Source organism: Alexandromys fortis, unplaced genomic scaffold (genome assembly GCF_014885135.2).
Source record: "Alexandromys fortis isolate MF-2015 unplaced genomic scaffold, M_Fortis_MF-2015_v1.1 scaffold_7, whole genome shotgun sequence".
Classification (NCBI taxonomy): Eukaryota; Metazoa; Chordata; class Mammalia; order Rodentia; family Cricetidae; genus Alexandromys; species Alexandromys fortis.
In genome coordinates, this window is record NW_026067920.1 from 4,749,817 (window position 1) to 4,767,975 (window position 18,159).

The window sequence follows — 18,159 nt, forward strand, 5'->3', positions numbered from 1 at the left end:
CCGTTCTCATCCAAACCAGGGATCAGGACCACGTGGTCATTTCTCAATCTCCAGGTAGTTTATTTTATTATTTTCTGTACATTGGTGTTTTGCCTGCATGTATGTCTGTGAGGGTATCACAAGCCCTGGAATTGGAGTTACAGTCTTGTGCTGCCATGGCCATGGGAATTGAACCCTGGTCCTCTGGAAGAGCAGCCCTGCTCTTAACTGCTGAGCCATCTCTTCAGCCTCCAGGTTCTTTAAGAAAACCAGCATCTACATAAGGGCTCACAACCATGTTAACTCTAGTTCCAGGGAATCTATTGCCCTCTCTACTAACCACCCTGAGCACCAGGCATGCATGGAGTGCACACGCACACGTGCACACAAAAATTCACAGATAAAATAAAAAAGGGAGGGAGGGAGGAAGGGAGGGAGGGAGGGAGAAAGGGAGGGAGGGAGGAAGAGAGCGAGAGAAATAACTGAGTGAAACTGGGAAACAAAGGCAGAAGGACCTCTTGAGTCTGAAGCCAGCTTGGTCTACATAGAAAGTTCCAGGCCAGCCAGGACTACACTGTGAGACCCTGTCTTAAAACATTTCAGTGATTGTATTTCAGCTTCTTTTCTTTATTCATGTTAAGAAGCAGACATATCTGTAACATATCCATACTAGGTGGTAGTCCCTCATGTACTACTCTGAGTCTGTGCTACACCCTGTCCATCCTCTATTGAACCCGGGGACGACATCAGGGGTCTCTGGTCCCTGAGTGGTCTGGCAGACACCTGGAATGAATATTAAAGGAGGGAGGAGAGGAAGCCCTCCTGTGGAGGTGGTGTCTCTCACCAGGGCCTGGTAGCCTCCCTTTGGAGCTGAGGCAGGGCCTCTCCTGTGGTTCTGCAGTTGAGAATGCTGTGTGACTGCCCTGACTTGAAGGCTCTATGTATCCCCTGAACCTACCTTTATAACCCCCGCCTGACCTATCTTTCCTGGGTTTTCTTGGATATCCAGAATTTTAGTTAAATGCTAAAAGATATTCAAAAGGGGCTGGAGAGATGGCTCAGTGGTTAAGAGCATTGCCTGCTCTTCCAAAGGTCCTGAGTTCAATTCCCGGCAACCACATGGTGGCTCACAACCATCTGTAATGGGGTCTGGTGCCCCTTTCTGGCCTGCAGATATACACACAGACAGAATATTGTATACGTAATAAATATTTAAAAAGTAAATAAAAAATAAAAAAGCTCCCAACCTAAATTTTAAAAAAAGATATTCAAAAGTCTTTTGATCTTGTAACTGAGGCCTTATTTGGTGTGTTACTTCTCTGGTTACTGTGACAAAATATCAGACAGAAACTATTTAAAAGAGAAGAGATGGCTCAACGGGTAAGAGCACTGACTGCTCAGCCAGAGGACTGGAGTTCAGTTCCCAGCACTTCCATGGCGGTTCATAACTGTTTATAACTGTTGTATTAGTCAGGGTCCTCTGGTGGAATAGAACTGATAGAATGAACGAACGAATGAATGAATAAATGTATCTACCTGTCATCTATCTGGGGTTTATTAGAATGGCTTACAGGCTGTGGTCTAGCTAGACTCAAAATGGCTGTTTATCAATGAAAGGTCCAAGAGTCCAGTAATAATAGTCCAGTAATAGTTGAGCCTACAAGGCTGGATGTTTCAGCTGGTCTTCAGTATACACTAGAATTCCAAAGAAGTAAGTTCTGCCTCCTTTCTTCCAGTATTTAGTTTAGTTTTCCCCGCCTAGCTAAATTCTGCCTTTCTATAGGCTCAAGCCAGCTTTCTTTAATCATTAATGGTAGTCACAGCATACAGAGGGGAATCCCACATCAATAAAGTTATTATCATGTAGAATATTTAGCATCTTTGGACAGGAATCTGCATGGGTCTCTGTATATTAGCCCAGACATGTCTGTGATGGAGCAGGTGACAGCCGTTATGTAGAGTGGCTATTGGCCAGCTGGGCTCAGAGATGTCATGCATTTTGGGTACCTGTCAGCTCACTAACGCTCTCTCTGGTCTGACTAGCTTTGCATAGCATAGGAGACAGTAAGGGCAATCTCCAGCAGCCTGAGACCTTTCTTCAGACTGCCCTCCTTATCCCAAGTGCTGTGGCATCTAGACCCCGTGGTGTGCTTAATTATGCTGGGGCGTGCTAGAGTCTGATGGGGTGATTTGAGACGTCCTGGATTTGAGATGTCAGGATGTGTTTGATGTGCATGTTAAGGTGTCTAATGTGTTAGGGATGCTGAGGTGTCCTGGGGTGAGCTAAGGTGGGCTGTGATGGTCCAGGTGTGTTCTTCTGGCACCCATCCTGCCTTGAAGCTGTGTCAGTAAACCTATGTACTGAAATGGCCTGGGCTCTTCCAATGTTCTAGAAGTTTCCCTGAGAGTGGGGAGTGTGAGGTTAGGCCAGAACTGTCTTTCACCTCAGCAGAGCTTCAACCTAGGTAGTATGACCAAGTGGTCCTGGCTTCTTCCAGATTGCTGCATGCAATATTCTCAAAGGGAACTGAAGTTAGGCACTGAGGAAAACAGGCTGACGACATTGCTACTTGGTGTCCCGGGAGGGGACACAATCCCTTGTTAGAGCAGCAGCTCCCTTATCTATAAACCAAGGATAATTTTAGTGCCGTCCCTTGGCTGGTCACCTTTGGGACTGGATAAACACCACGATGCTGGCATCTGTCCTCAGCATCACTAATGTGGCCCCTTGTGCAGGCCTGCAAGCCATCCCCTGCAATCTGACCTGTAGGAGGGTTTGAAGTACTTTCTGGTTTTATGTGAATTCATCAACTCCATGAACATTACTCTGAAAGGGCACAGACTTTCAATCCCTGAAGGCCATGAGTAATTAATCATGCTGAGCTGTGTGGCACGGCATATGTAATTTAATCTGCCGCAGGGCTTGGGAAACACAAGGTGACCGTGGTGATTTGAGAAGGCCACCCTGGGTCCAGAGTGGGGATGAGGACTGTTCTGGGCAGAGTTCCTCTTAGGCACAGGTGCCTGCCAGATCTCTCTCTCTCTCTCTCTCTCTCTCTCTCTCTCTCTCTCTGTGTGTGTGTGTGTAGGGGTGGGGGTGCCAGATGCCTGCCTGCTGTGATTCAGGTCACAAGCCCCCTGTTCTCAAGAAACTTGGAGGAGGGAATTAAAGGCCTGTAGCTGGTTATGTGGCAGGTAAGGACATTCTTTCGAGTTGATCCTGACTGGACTTACTGGGTCACAGCCTGTGGAGGCCTGGCCTGACACCTGGTGTCCCCAGCATCCAGCCCCAGGAATATCCAGTGTCTCTCTTTTAGGTCTTATTCCAAAGCTTTCAGAACTACGCCTTTTCCACCTCAAGCAGCAACCTTTTTGACTTTTTGTTGTTTCTGGACCAGGTTGTCTATGGATTACAGGCATCTGCCATTGCAGATGGGAGTCATCCCGTCAAGTCCTAGACAAGTAAACATGTATTTTCTCTTTGCTGGGCCTGGCCTCCAGCACGTTGGGAAGTGCTCCCCAGAGTCACACCCCCCTGTAGAACAGCCTTGCACCAATATGGATGTAGCGCCAATGTGTGCCTGCCTCCCAGTCACACTACAGGTCCAGAACTGAGACCCCTGAGGGCGTGGACTTGCCCAAGGACACATTAGTAACCCGAAAAAGAAGAAAGAGCTGGGCGTGGTGACGCACTCTGTTGAGTTCGAGGCCAGCCTGGTGTACCTACTGAGTTCCAGAACAGTCCGAGCTACATCGTGAGACCTTGTTTCAAAAAAAGCAAAGAAAGGTAGGGAAAGGAAGGAAGGCGGCCATAGCGAGCCTTGGAGTTACTGAGGGACTACTCGCAGCCTCAGGTCCTGCTGCCAGCCTTTGCCACCCCGCCAAGACCCGGAGGTCAATGTCATACCCTGTGCGCGCCGGCGCACGCAAGGGGGCGGTGCTCGTGCCGGGGGCGGGATCAGCGGCGGCGCATATTGCTCGCGGGAGGGAAGTGAGAGACATGGGGGGGGGGCGGGAAGTCAAGAGGCCACGCCCACAACCAGCCGGGCGTCGTCGTCGCTCCGCCCCGCGGCGCGGCTGAGAATCTGCTGCTTGCGGCAGCGGCTTCCTTGCGCTAGTGCGCGAACGGGCGGCCGAGGGCTCGCGGCGGCGGTAGCGGCGCGGCGGCCAATGAGGACGGCCGGAGGGGGCGGGGCGTCGGCTGCGGTTTTTGTTCCGAGGTGGCTGAGGCGCGTCGTCCTCATGCGCGGAGCGCAGCCTGCGCGGCTGGCGCCCCGCCTCACTCAGGGAGCCGGGCGCTCGCCGGCCTCGCGGAGAGTGCTCCCGGCCATCGTCGTCCTGCGCACCACTACAAAGTCCGGCCGCGGGGACGCCGTGTCCTTGTGCTGTCTATCAGTCCGGAGTCCCCGCACGTCGGCCGGCTCTGCGCAGCCGCACGTCGAGAGCCCGGTGCATCGCCGCAGCGCGCGGAACACCACCCCCTCGGGCCGGCAGGCGGCTCAGCGCCTTAAGGTCCCCGCGCGCCCCGGGCCCAGCGCGGTCCTCGTGTCCCGCGGCCGGGACACCCCAAGGTCCCCGGGGACCCAGCTCTCCAAAGTCGTCGCGCGTCTCGGGACCCCTCCGAGCAGGCCAGGCCCCAAGCACTCCTGTTGTGCGCGCTCCTGCACGCCGGGCGGTAAGGCCTGCCCGCTGCGCCTGGGGCGCGCTGCCACTTGTTGAATCACTTCTCGTGTCGATATTGAGACCTGTTGTCGCCATGCTGAGCCTGTGGGCCCTTGAGCCCACTGTTTCTGGGACTCAATGATTGTTATTCTGTACTCAGGAAGCAGGAAGTTTGACGAGATAGGATGGTCCCTTAAGGGAATCAATCCTAAGAGCAGATACTTCTCAAGGACCCGTGGAAGGTGACTTGGAAGTGTATTCCGAAGGGAATGTAAGCCCCTTGAAGACTTCCTGTGAGTGGAGGATGGAATGTGAGGTGTAGACAGTGCATGTTGCCGCTCCTTATTGGCTACTAACTTTGTAGGTTGGGTTTTATTTTTCCTTAGTTTTAAGTAGGGATCTGAAATACATCACTTCAACTTAAATTCACGGTTGAATTTTTTTGCACTTAAGAATATTTCATTATTGGATATATCTTTTAAGTATGAATTTAAACTTCCATAATTTTTTTTTCTTTTTGGCGTTGAGACTTCTATCCCTGGGCCTGGCAAACCTATGCCTCCAGCCCATTACTTAGTGTATAATAATGTCTCGACTCTGAGAATTTTAAAGCTGGATTAGTTTGACTTTAGAGGTTTTTTGTTTTGTTTTTGTTTTTTCCCCCGAGACAGTGTTTCCCTGTATCTCTGACTGTCCTGGATCTCACTCTGTAGACCAGGCTGGCCTCGAACACAGAGATCCGCCTGCCTCTGCCTCCTGAGTGCATGCGCCAGCTTAGTTTTTGCATTAAGAAATGTGACTGGTCCTTCTTCAAATACATTTTGGTAACCTTGTGTTTCTGATGGAAGTGGGTCTTTAAAGAGAGGTTCAGTATCTCATTCAGAAGCTAGGAGTGAGGATGGTTTTCTTTTGAAAGCCTGAATATTACTCAATAGTGGAAATTGAAATTGTCTAGAAATTGGATTTTCTTTCCATGGATTTGGTTAGCAGAGACCTGTATGTGGAAGTCCTTTCAGACTCTTTCCTGGGTCTGGCACCTAGTTCACTCCTTAACTCCTCTGTGACTATTGGACATAGCAAGCCTGGTCCCTTCCCATGGCTTGATTAATGATTCTGCTAACTGTCCCTGGAACTTAGATCCTTCTAGTATAGGAGCTTGTGGCTTGAACTGAAGCCATACTAATTTACATGGCCTTTTAGTTTTTCTTCACTGAGGTTGAATTTGACAGTCATTGTAGAGACAGTTTTAGTTGCTACTCTGAAACAGAGAAAATGCCAAACAATTTTTTTTTTTAAAATTAAAACATTGATTTCAGCCGGGCGGTGGTGGCGCATGCCTTTGATCCCAGCACTTGGGAGGCAGAGGCAGGCGGATCTCTGTGAGTTCGAGACCAGCCTGGTCTACAAGAGCTAGTTCCAGGACAGGCTCCAAAACCACAGAGAAACCCTGTCTCGAAAAAGAAAAAAACAAAACAAAACACATCGATTTCATTTGTATAGGTGAGCATTTTGCCTGATTGTGTGTCTGAATCACATGCATCCTCGGTGCCCTTGGAGGTGAGAAGAGGGTGTTGGTCCTAAGAAACCGGAGTTCCTGGTGGTTGTGGGGACACTGTGTCGTTGTTAGGGATCTAACACAGGTCCTCTGCAAGAGCAGCCAGTGCTCTTAACCACTCAGTTATTATTGTCCCTCCAGCCCAAACAATCCCCTGCCCCCCTGACAGGGTTCCTCTGTGTAGCCCAGGCTGTGCTGTCCTGCCTCTGCCTTCTCCTGAGTGCTGGGATTAAAGGCCTGCGCTGCCCGACTTTTTTAAGTAGGCGCACTTCTAGGTACAGAGATTCTGTGAATACACACGTGCACTCAGGGACCAGGAATATCAAGGAGCTCCAGTCTGAGAGAAAGAACATGATGTTACTGGTAGAGACAAGACTCAAGAAATCCTTAGGTATTTTACCTTGGTTCTTTGGAAACAGTGGGGAAATTTTTCTTTTATTTAAGAAAAACTTTATTTTAGCTTTTGAGACAAGCTCTCACTGTGTGACTCAGGCTAGCGGCCAGCTTGTGATCCTCCAGCCTCCATCTTCTGTGTGCTGGAATTACAGGCATGTATCAGTATATTTAGCTCAAAAACATTTTCATGACATAATGAACACCTTTATTTTGTATGCTTACTTGAAAAATTAACAATAACGAAGCTCAGTGTGAGCTTAAAATTAGCAATAATGAAAGAAATTATATAAACTATATAGTCTACAATGACATTTCTCAAAGGAAGATTAACTTATATAGTAGAGTTCCAGGTACTTTAACTCCTTGAGGCCTTGCTAATGGGTAGTTAATCCCTCCCCTACCCCAAGACAGTGTTTCTTTGTGTCCCTGGCTGTCCTGGAACTCACTCTGTAGACCAGGCTGGCCTTAAACTCAGAGATCTGCCTGCCTCTGCCTCCTGAGTGCTGGGTTTAAAGGCGAGTACTAGAGTTAAAGGCCATCTGCCTGGGTGGTGGGCTGAGTAATTCATTCTTATTGTTAAGGGTTGGGGTTGAGCTAGTGAGTAGGCTGTCAGTCTCAATCTGCACGTTCCACCCAGCTGATCAGAGCTCACCTGATGCCTTTTGTCTGCGAGGAAGAGCTCAGGTACTGTCTTCTTCCATGTAGTGTTCTCCAGCCTGGACTCACCAGTAGTGATCATTTCTGATGATTTCCTTTTTTAAATTTATGGTTCTTTTATTGGATTTCAAAGGTGACATTACCCAAGAATGGATTCTGTGTGCTTGAAAAAGTAGGTGTGGTTGTGTCTGCCTATAATCTAATACTTGAAAGGTTGAGTCTAGCCTGGGCTATATAAAGAGAATGACTAGAATCAAAAAGTACCTTTATTTCCTGGTGGAGGTGGCACAGGCCTTTAATTCCAGTACTCTGCAGGCAGGAGCTGGTGGATTTTTGTGAGTTCAAGGACAGCCTGGTCTACAGAGTGAGTTCCAGAACAGTCAGGGCTACATCTTTGTTTTTTCAAGACAGGGTTTCTGTGTAGTTTTGGAGCCTGTCCTGGAACTAGCTCTTGTAGACCAGGATGGCCTTGAACTCACAGAGAGCCACCTGCCTCTACCTCCAAGTCCTGGGAGTAAAGGTTTGCACCATCACCGCCTGGCTCAGGGACGCATCTTTTGATGTCTCATTTTAGAAAAAGATTTATCTATTTTATTTTTATATTTATGACTGTTTTGCCTGCATGTATGTATGTGCACCACATGTGTGCTTGGTGCCTGTGGAAGACAGAAGGGGAGGCTGGGTCCTCTGGAATTGGAGTTGTGGATGGTTGTGAGCCACCATCTGGGTGCTGGAAATTGAACTTCTTTGCAAGAGCAACAGATACTCTTTTAAGTGGTGAGCCGTATCTCTAGCCCAGATGTCAAGCATTTTGAATTTTGACTAATGTGTAGCGATAGCATTTTTCATTTTAATGCTAAGCAGAGTGTTTCAATACCCTAAGGCTCTTTGCTCCAGTTCATCCCATCCCTCCCTCTCTCAGCCACTGGTCACCGCTTATCCTTTTTACTGTCTCTATAGTTCTGCCTTTTTTGTCATACGTTTGGCATTCTTTTCATATTGGCTTCTTTCACTTAGACATGAGGTGTAAGTTTCTTCCTTGTATTTCCTGGTTTGATACCTCACTTTTAAAAGGCTTATTTTTAATTATGTGTATTGTGTGTGTTTGAGTATGTACAAGTGTTGTAAGTCCAAGTGCTAGAGGAGTCCAGAAGAGGGTGTTGGATCACCTGGAGCTGGAATAGAGGTGGGTGTGAGCCATACAATGTGGGTGCTGGCAGCTGAACTTAGGTTATCTGCAAGAAGATGTATACTGCATGCTGGCTAGTTCTGTGTCAGCTTGACCCAATGAAAGAGAGATCCTCACTTGAGAAAATGCCTCTCCTAGATTGCTTATGGGCAATCCTGTTGGGCATTTTCTTGGTTGATGATTAATGTGAGCAGTGCCACCCTTGGGCTGGTGGTCCTGGGTGCTATAAGAAAGCTGATTTAAGGCTGGATATTGTGGCACACGCCTTTAATCCCAGCACTGGAGAGGCAGAGGCAGGTGGATCTTTGTGAGTTTGAAGCCAGCCTGGTCTACAGAATGAGTTCCAGGACAGCCAAAGATACACAGAGAAACCCTGTCTGGAAAAACCAAAAAGCAAGCAAGCAAACAAACAAACAAAACCCCAAAAACCTCAAGTTTTGACCATATGAAGAGACAGAAAAAATGGATCTCTACACCAGAAAGGAGGTGAATGGAAGCCCTCGCAGACACCACACCTGTCATTGACATGTTCTTTGATTCCCTAGTCTTTAGAATGTGAGAAATAAGATTCTGTTTTTTTTTTTTTTTTTAAATAAATACTGTTTTATTGAGCTGGCTGGTAGTGGCGCATGCCTTTAATCCCAGCACTCAGGGAGGCAGAGGCAGGAGGATCTTTGTGAGTTCGAGACCAGCCTGGTCTACAAGAGCTAGTTCTAGGACAGGCTCCAAAGCCACAGGGAAACCCTGTCTTGAAAAACCAAAAAAAAAAAAAAAAAAAAAAAAAAAAAACCAAAAAAACAACTGTTTTATTTGTGTGAGTATTTTGCCTATGTGTATGTCTGTGAACAACATGTATGTAGTACCCAAGGAAGCAAGAGGAGGGTGTCAGATCTCCTGAGACTAGAATTACAGATGATTGTGAGCTGCCATATGGGTGCTGGAAGTCGAACCAAGGTCCTCCAGCAGAACAGCCAATGCGCTTCACTGCTGAGTCATTTCCCCAGGCCCCTATGGTCGTCTTTATTTCTTCTTTTCCTTCTTCTTAATTAATGACTTTATTTTAAATTTTTTATTAGATTTATTAATATTATTTTATGTGAGTGTTTTGCCTAATTCCATGTGTGTGCCCAGTGCCCATGGAGGTCAGATCTGGAACTGGAGTTAGGGATGGTTGTGAGCCACCATGTTGGTACTGGGAATGGAACCTGGGTCCTTTACAAGAGCTGCAAGTGCTCCTAACCACTGAGCCATCTCTCCAGTCCCCATCCTGACCCTATGATATTCTTATGGACTAGGAAAATTAGAATTGCCTTGGCTGTATAGATTGAATTAGGACAATTTAGCATTTTGCATGGACGTGGGCTACTTGATTGTTTTGTGTTTCTCTGATTTGTTTCATCAGAGTTTCGAAGTTTTCCTCATAGATGTAGGTCATAGCCTGTTGGATATATATGTCAGTAATTTGTGGAATGCTTGCATAAATGACATTGGGTTTTTAATTTGCTTCCACTTGTTCATTGCTAGCATATGGGAAAACAAATTTTTTTTTTCTGTTTTTGAAACTGGGTCTCACTGTGTAACCCTGGTGGTCCTGGAACTTGTTTTGTAGACCAGACTCACGTTGAACTTAGTGAGCTGCTTGTCTCTGCTGGGATTAAAGATGTGTACCACCATGCTCAGCTGAGATTGCCTTTTCTGTGCTAATTCCAACAGTCTTAACTGTAATGGCTTATCTTTCCAGAGTTACTTTGTTAATTCTTTCAGATTTTCTACATAGATGATTGTGTAGTTTTATTCCTCCTCAAGCTATCAGACTTTTTTTTTTTTTTAAGACAGGCTTTCCCTCTGTAGCCCTGGCTGTCCTGGAACTCCCTCTGTGGACCAGGCTGGCCTAGAACTCACAGAAATCCACCTGCCTCTACCTTCTGAGTATTGGGATTAAAGCATGTGCCACCACCACCTGGCTTTATTTTCCTTTCTTTTTTTTTTTTTTTTTTTTTGAGACAGGATTTCTCTGTAGCTTTGGAGCCTGTCTTGGAACTAGCTCTGGTCAGGCTGGACTCGAACTCACAGAGATCCGCCTGCCTCTGCCTCTCTAGTGCTGGGATTAAAGGCATGCGCCACCACTGCCTGGCTTTCTTTTAAGGACTTGTATTATGTTATTAAGAAATGATTATGAAGGGGCATTTGTTTTAGTCTCAGTGCTTTGAGTTTCTTGTTGTTAATTAGAAAAGTTAGCTTTTGCTTTTTCTTTCTATTTTTGTTTGGTTGGTTTTTTGTTAGGCAGAGTCTCATTTGTTTCAGGGTCTACTGTGTATTCTTGGCTGGTCTAGAAGTCACTCTATACACCAGGATAACCTTTTTCTACCTCCCAAGTGCTGGAATTAAAGGCATGTACCACCATGTCTGTTTTTGAAATTTATTTTTAAGTATTTACTTTTGTGTGTGCGTGTGCCCCTGCTTGTCTATATGTGCACCATGGGCATACAGGTACTCTCAGAGGCCAGAAGAGGATATTGGATCCCCTGGAACTGAAATTACAAATTATGAGCTGTCTGATGTGAGTACTGGGAACTGAACCCAAGTCTTCTGCAAGAGCAATGTGTGTTCTTAACCACTGAGCCGTCACTTCAGAGCTGGGAGCTGTTTTTCTTTGTTGTTGTTGCTTGTTTGTTTTCAAGACAGGGTTTTTCTGGCTGTCCTGGATCTCATTCTGTAGATTATGCTGGCCTCGAACTCACAGAGCTCCCACCTGCCTTTGCCTCCCTAGTACTGGAATTAAAGGTGCGTACTACCACTGCTTGACCAGCTCTTGCTGGCCAGCTGTTTTTTTCTACTTCTTCTCTTTTCTTTTGGAAGATATTTATCGAGTTGAGGAATTTTTTTCTCATTGCATATTTTGCTGTTCTAAAAACATTTGACACTAGTGTTCTTAAAAAATCTTTTTTAAATTTTTCTATTCTCATACTATAGCAATTGACATGAAAGTTTTATGTGACCTTTCCACCAGCAAACAAGTCTTCAGTTCTTCAGTAGAAACCAGTTGGTTACTCCCTAATCCAATTAATTTCTGACACTGTCTACTACGTGGAGGCTGCACCAGCCCCTTCAGGTTGAGGGATCCTTCTGCAGGACTGCCCCTACCTCTCAGACTGTTGTAGTCTGTGTCTGGAGCTTCTCACTGACTAGCTATAAACTGAGATTCTCATACCTTCCTCTTCAAACTTGATTAATCTGTTAGAGGTTTTCACAACAGTTGGGACACACTGCACTTACACCCCACAGGGATGCAAAAGAACAGCCAGGTGAAGATATTCAAAGTCAGGTCTGGAAGAGTCCTGAATGCATGACCTTTCACCCCTGTGGAGGGTGTGCCCTACTCATGGCATGTGGATGAAAGAGGGGGCCATGTTTTCACATAGTGCAATGGAGAAAGGAGACTGTTCTCATGTGGCAGAAGGAAAAGAGAAGGTCGTGCTCTTAATATGATGGAAGGAGGGACCCATGCTTTCACATGTGAGAGAGGAGGCCATCTTCTCATGTAGTGTGACTGAGGGAGAAGGTATCTTTATCTGGTGTAAGAAAGGGAAGTAGTGGGGCTGGAGAGATGGCTCAGAGGTTAAGAGCATTGCCTGCTCTTCCGAAGGTCCTGAGTTCAATTCCCGGCAACCACATGGTGGCTCACAACCATCTGTAATGATGTCTGGTGCCCTCTTCTGGCCTGCAGACATACACACAGACAGAATATTGTATACATAATAAATAAATAAATAAATAATTAAAAAAAGAAAGGGAAGTAGGAAGGAAGGACAGAGTCATGTCATCATGTGCTAGAGTGGAAGGACAAGACTTTGTCCTGGTGGAAAGGAGGGAAGACTGTTCTTACAGGTTAGGTGGGAGAGGAGGACTGAGGGAACTGTAGAAGGAGGTTCAGTCCTCACGTGGTAGGAGGGGAAGAAAAGGCTGTGGCTGCAGGAGGTTCTGGAAGGCTGTTTCCTCCGGTAGGTACTGGAAAGCTAAAGGGTGAGCTGCAGAAGCAAGCCTCTTTTATTCGTCAGGATGTAGTAACATGAAAGGCCTGAGATATGTTACAAACAGTAACAACCTTTCCCTTTTTTCCTCCCTTGGTTTCCACTGGGGGGTGGAACCCAAATCCTTATGCGAGCTAGACAGGCGCCTTGCCACTGAACTATCATCTCTAGCTCATCTTCTGTTTCTGGAGTGTGTGTGTGTTTATCACAAATAGGTTATCTCTTGTATTTTATCAAATGCTTTTTGGCATCTTTTGATCCCAAAATAGAATTTTATTCTTTTTTAGCTTGTCAGTGTGATTGCATGAATTGACATTTACATCTGTGCAGTTTTGAACTAAACATCCTACTGTCCAAATCAACTAATTTAAGGTTTTTAATGCTATCAAGATGTTGATTTGTTATGTCAGGGAGGTTTTGTCTTTTCCTCATGTTTTGAAAAGGCTTTTAAAAAAAAAAAAACAACTGGTACCAACTTTGTGGAACCCCAACAACGCTTTGTCCCAGGCTTTTCAGAATCAGTATGACATCTATGTGTGACCTTTTTAAAAACATATTTATTTATTTATTTATTTATTATGTATACAATATTCTGTCTGTGTATATGCCTGCAGGCCAGAAGAAGGCACCAGACCCCATTACAGATGGTTGTGAGCCACCATGTAGTTGCTGGGAATTGAACTCAGGACCTTTGGAAGAGGCAATGTTAACCTCTGAGCCATCTCTCCAGCCCCTATGTGTGACCTTTTAAAAGAAGGTGATGTCTAAACAAGGCTATATTCTAGTCTCTCTGGGCATCAGTATGATATCTAGATGTAACCTTTTAAAAGAGCAATTGAGCCCCAGCTGATCAGTGACTACCAAAGAAAGTCTGCACTGGTAATCGCACTGGTTTCACTTGCACGACCTCAGTGGCACGTGGGGCGCTAGCCTTTTATTCTCCCTTGTTTTCCGTAACAGTGTGGTCACTGCTCCAGGAAGGGAGCAGGGCATTTGGCTCCATTCTTTGTATTAAGTGTCGTTGTTTGGGCTACTATGGCAGCATAACAAATTACCTCCACAGTTGGTGGCAGGAAATGGTAATGATAATTGTTGTTCATGGTTGCTGGGGTGTGGAATTATTCTACTACATCAGCTCAATGGGGCAGCCCATGTGTAAAGTCTCGGGCAGGTTGATCAGGTAGGTATGGCTCGCATATACACAAGGACTCCCTAGGCCACTGTCCACATGTCTCCTGACATGCTGCCTTTTTGATGTTTTTTTTTTTTTTTAGTTTTTCAAGACAGGGTTTCTCTGTAGCTTTGGAGCCTGTCCTGGCACTAGCTCTTGTAGACCAGGCTGGCCTTGAACTCACAGAGATCCTCTGCCTGCCTCCCGAGTGCTGGGCTTAAAGGCGCGTGCCACCACTGCCCGGCAAAGGGAAATTTTTTTTTAATTTAATTTATTTATTATGTATATGGCATTCTGCCTGCATGTATCCCTGCAGGACAGAAGAGGGCACCAAATCTAATTACAGATGGTTGTGAGCCACCATGTGGTTGCTGGGAATTGAACTCAGGACCTTTGGAAGAACAAGCAAAGCTCTTAGCCACTGAGCCATCTCTCCAGCTTTTTTGCTTTTTTTTTTTTTTTTTTTGGTTTTTCGAGATAGAGTTTCTCTGTGTAACAGCTCTGGCCATCCTGAAACTCACTTTGTAGACCAGGCTGGCCTTGAACTCACAGAGATGCCTGTCTCTGCTTCCTAAGTGCTGGGATTAAAGGTGTGTGCCACCACCACCCTGCTTGTGGTATATTTCTAAAAAGTCTGGCAGATGGAGTACCCTTTCACTTTAGTCTGTTCTGCTTAGCTTCTGTCCACTGTGTCCAAGGAGGTAACTAGACATGGCTTTCCCCGAGAGGAGTGTAGGAATCTTAGGTGTGTTCTAAAGCCTCTGCTCATGACTTGACAGTTACGAACTGATGTGCATCAGATTATTATTTTTGAAGTGCTCTACATTAAAGTTGTGTGTGTGTGTGTAGGAGTCAATTCTCTACCATTTCAGATCTGGGGAATCAAACTCAGGTCATCAGGCTTGGAGGCAAGCCTTTTTTTCTGCATTTCAGCTTTAAAGATTTATTTTTATATGTGAAAGCATTTTTTGTTTTGTTTTGTTTTTTTGAGACAGTTTCTTTATGTTGCTTTGGAGCCTGTCCTGGAACTAGCTCTTGTAGACCAGGATGACCTCGAACTCACAGAGATCCACCTACCTCTGCCTCCTGAGTGCTGGGATTAAAGGAGTGCGCCACCACTGCCTGGTTTATGTGAAAGCATTTTGTCTACATATTTGTATGAGTACCGCCTGTGTGTTTAGTTCCCTGCAGAGACCAGAAGAGGGCATTGGGTCTCCTGAACTGGAGTTGTAGATAGTTGTGACTTGCCACGCAGGTGGTGGGACTAGAACCCAGGTCCTTTGGAAAATCAACAATTGCTCTTAACTGCTGAGCCACCTCTCTAGTCTCCCTCTTTCTCTCCCCCCTCATGTGTAATTTTTTTGTCTGTTGCTTATACCAGTTTCAGTCATTAGACTTGATACTTTTCCTTTTTCAGCCGCTTGAGTACCTGAGGTGTGTGCCATTGTGCCTAGCTTTCAGCTGCTTGCTTTATTTATTTATTTATTTATTTATTTATTTATTTATTTATTTATTTAGCCTGCAGGCCAGAAGAGGGCACCAGATCTCATTTCAGATGGTTGTGAGCCACCATGTGGTTGCTGGGAATTGAACTCAGGACCTTTGGAAGAGCAGGCAATGCTCTTAACCACTGAGCCATCTCACCAGCCCTTTCAGCTGCTTTTTAAAGAGAAAACTAAATAAAAAGGAAACAGAAACCTGGCATTTTGTGCCAGTGTCTTAGCTGCCTGTTGCTTCTTGACTTTGTGATGACCTTGGTTTAGCAGAACTAACTGGTAGGTTCCTCTGTTCTCTCCAGTTAGAATTACCTTCAGGCTACAGTGCTTTTGTCTGTGTAGTGGGAGCTTGGATAATTCTCTGTTGACCAGGTTTTGTGTTTTAGGCTCCGTTCATTGTACAGCAAGCTCTTTAAGCAGGACTTGGAAGCTTTTCTTCCCATGAAGCTGCTGAGCTTGCAGTCCTTTCTCAGCTCCTATCAGACTACCTGTCCCTGGTGTCCTGGGCAGTGCTGGTCAGTTCTGTCCTTTGAGCCAGGTTTCTCTGATCAGGCTGTGTCTTCCCCTATGTCCACCTTGATATGAGTCTTGGCCTTCATCCTGCTCTCCTCTTACTCAGCTGTTAGTCTTGTCGAGCACCAGTCATCCTTCAGAGAGGCTTCTCTGCCCCTCTAAATAGGCCTTTTGAGCTATGTCTCATTTTGTGCATTCAGGTTTCTGTAAGGGGAGATTCACTTGGCGTTGTGGGTTGAATTGCATCCCTCAAAGCTGTATTCAAGCTGTAACCCCAAGATCTGTGAAGTGACCTTATCTGGAAATTGAGTCTTTGCGGGAAAGACTTTTTTTTTTTTTTTTTTAAGCACCTGGCTAGTCTGTTCCCCCACTTGGGAACTTTGTTTGTTTTGTAGTGCTGGGGATGGAGCCTCAAGCATCTAGGGACAGGTGTTACCACTGAGCCACACCCTAATCCCATGAGAGTCTTTTGAGTTGCCTATCACGTGAATTGTACATACATGCCTCCTTCAGCCCAGTTTCCAGCAGGCTCTTTATACCATGTTCTAAACATCTGTGATTATGACAAGGGTGACAGTTCCATACTTACTTAGCCATTATCCTATTTAGCAGCAATGCAGACCTTCCCAGCATCCACACTTTTCCTCACACAGAATGCTGATAAACTTTGGAAAATAATGCCAGTAATGTGTTGTTATCTAACAGTAATTAATCAAACTTTGGATGTTGTCTCTTTGAGGATCAGTATTGCATTTGGTCCCCTTTTGCTTGCATGGGGACTTGCTCTGCTTTTCCATACCTAGCAGTTATTTTTAAAAAATTTAGAGGGGGCTGGAGAGATGGCTCAGAGGTTGGGAGCAATGGCTGCTCTTCCAGAGGTCCTGAGTTCAATTCCCAGCAACCACATGGTGGCTCACAACCATCTGTAATGAGATCTGGTGCCCTCTTCTGGTGTGCAGGCACACATGCAGGCAAAACTGTATACATAATAAATAGATAAATCTTGAAAAATTAAATAAAAAGTCACAAGGTGTGTGAGACCCCTGTGGTGGCACATGGGCCAGGAATGACCTCGTCATCATGGTCCTTGATGGAAGATCCTGCAAAGCTCAGGTTGGGGGGAGGCTTTCAGTTTAGATGAGCAATGAGACCAGGCTGTCTATGGCTCTGTGTTCCTGCTGGCACTGCCAGGTAGGCTGGCCCTACTCTAGCTGCGACCCTTCCCTGGTATAAGTTGGAGATGGTGGTAACCCTGCTAGGGCTGAGTATATCAAGTGCTGTGCCTTTAAGTGTGTGGATGGGATTTCAGGCCAGACAAACTAAACAGGGATGGTATGTGAGTGGTGTGGTATATCCGTGGCTGAGAACAGCACCTATGTGTTGGTGGCACCTTTTAGTGAAGTGACCTCACAGATATGCATGGGCTGGGCAACGTGCTTTCTGCATCCGCTAGTGGAAACTCATGCCAGGCTCTAGGCTAGCCAGTATGTGCTCAGTGTGGAGTTGGTCACGTTGCCGTGTTCCCCATGCTTGCTACATGCTGACCTTTCCCTGTTCAGTTCCATGTTGGCTTTTGAGCCTCATGTTTCAAAGTCACAGAGGAAGTGTTTGTTGCTTTTGTTGACAGCCTATGTATATATTTTCAAGAATGAAAAGTGGGTGTTTGATTTTTATTTGAGGTCTTTCTAGTATCTGTAGAAATGTTGATATGATTTCTCTTTCATTCTGTCACTTTATTCTGTTGACAGAGTCCTCTGCTTGGGTGCACATTCCTTGTGGCTCATACCCTCTGCTCTAGAGACAAACACTCCCAAGGGTTGCTCTCCTTTGGAGTGCCTTACTGGGTGGCCTGTGTTGCAGGGTGTTTTGTTGATTGTGGATACATACTGCAGAGACCCTGATTCAGCTTCTAGCAGATCTGCTCTGTTTTCCTTCATTCTTCTTTCGAGTACCATGCTTGACCCCTTCTGTTGCTGGACAGTGTCTTGTCAAGGGCACTGCGTGCAAGGCTGATTATCTAGGTGTTTCACCTTCATCTTTTGTTTGTTTGTTTGTTTGGTTTTTTTGACTCTTTTGAGGGGTGGCTACCACATAGCTCTCAAATAAATACATATAGAGGCTTATTCTTTCTTGTGAATACCTAGCCTTAGGTTGGCTTATTTCTAACCAGCTTTTCTTAAATTATTCCCTTTACCTTTTACCTCTGGGCTTTCACCTTTCTCTATTTCTGTATTTCTTTCTTTCTTGCTCTGTTGCTGATTGTGTAACTGGGTGGCTGGCCCCTCGAGTCCTCCTCTCTTCCTCCTTTTCTCATTCCTCAATCCCCTCCTAGATTTCTCCTCCTATTTATTCTCTGCTGCCAGCCCTGCCTATTCTTTCTCCTGCCTTGCTATTGGCTGTCAGCTTTTTACTACACCAGTCAGATGTTTTAGACAGGCAAAGTAATGCAGCTTCACAGTGTTAAACAAATACACCATGAAAAAATGCAGCACATCTTTGCATCATTAAAC

The 18,159-nt window shown here is 45.8% G+C and overlaps 1 protein-coding gene across 5 annotated transcripts in view; it reads left to right on the forward strand.

Annotated features, from left to right (window-relative positions):
* The first annotated feature begins 4,213 nt into the window (after positions 1-4,213).
* The window catches only part of Fam53a (family with sequence similarity 53 member A), a 32,007-nt gene continuing 18,061 nt past the window's right edge, over positions 4,214-18,159 (forward strand). Inside the window, exon 1 of one of the 5 annotated variants that reach the window (XM_050141160.1) lies at positions 4,214-4,654. The gene's annotated coding sequence lies outside the window, so the exon portion shown is untranslated. Of the gene's footprint in view, positions 4,655-4,679; positions 5,002-18,159 lie in introns of those variants that run through there. The other 4 variants (XM_050141158.1, XM_050141159.1, XM_050141157.1 and 1 more) reach the window with 4 other exon arrangements.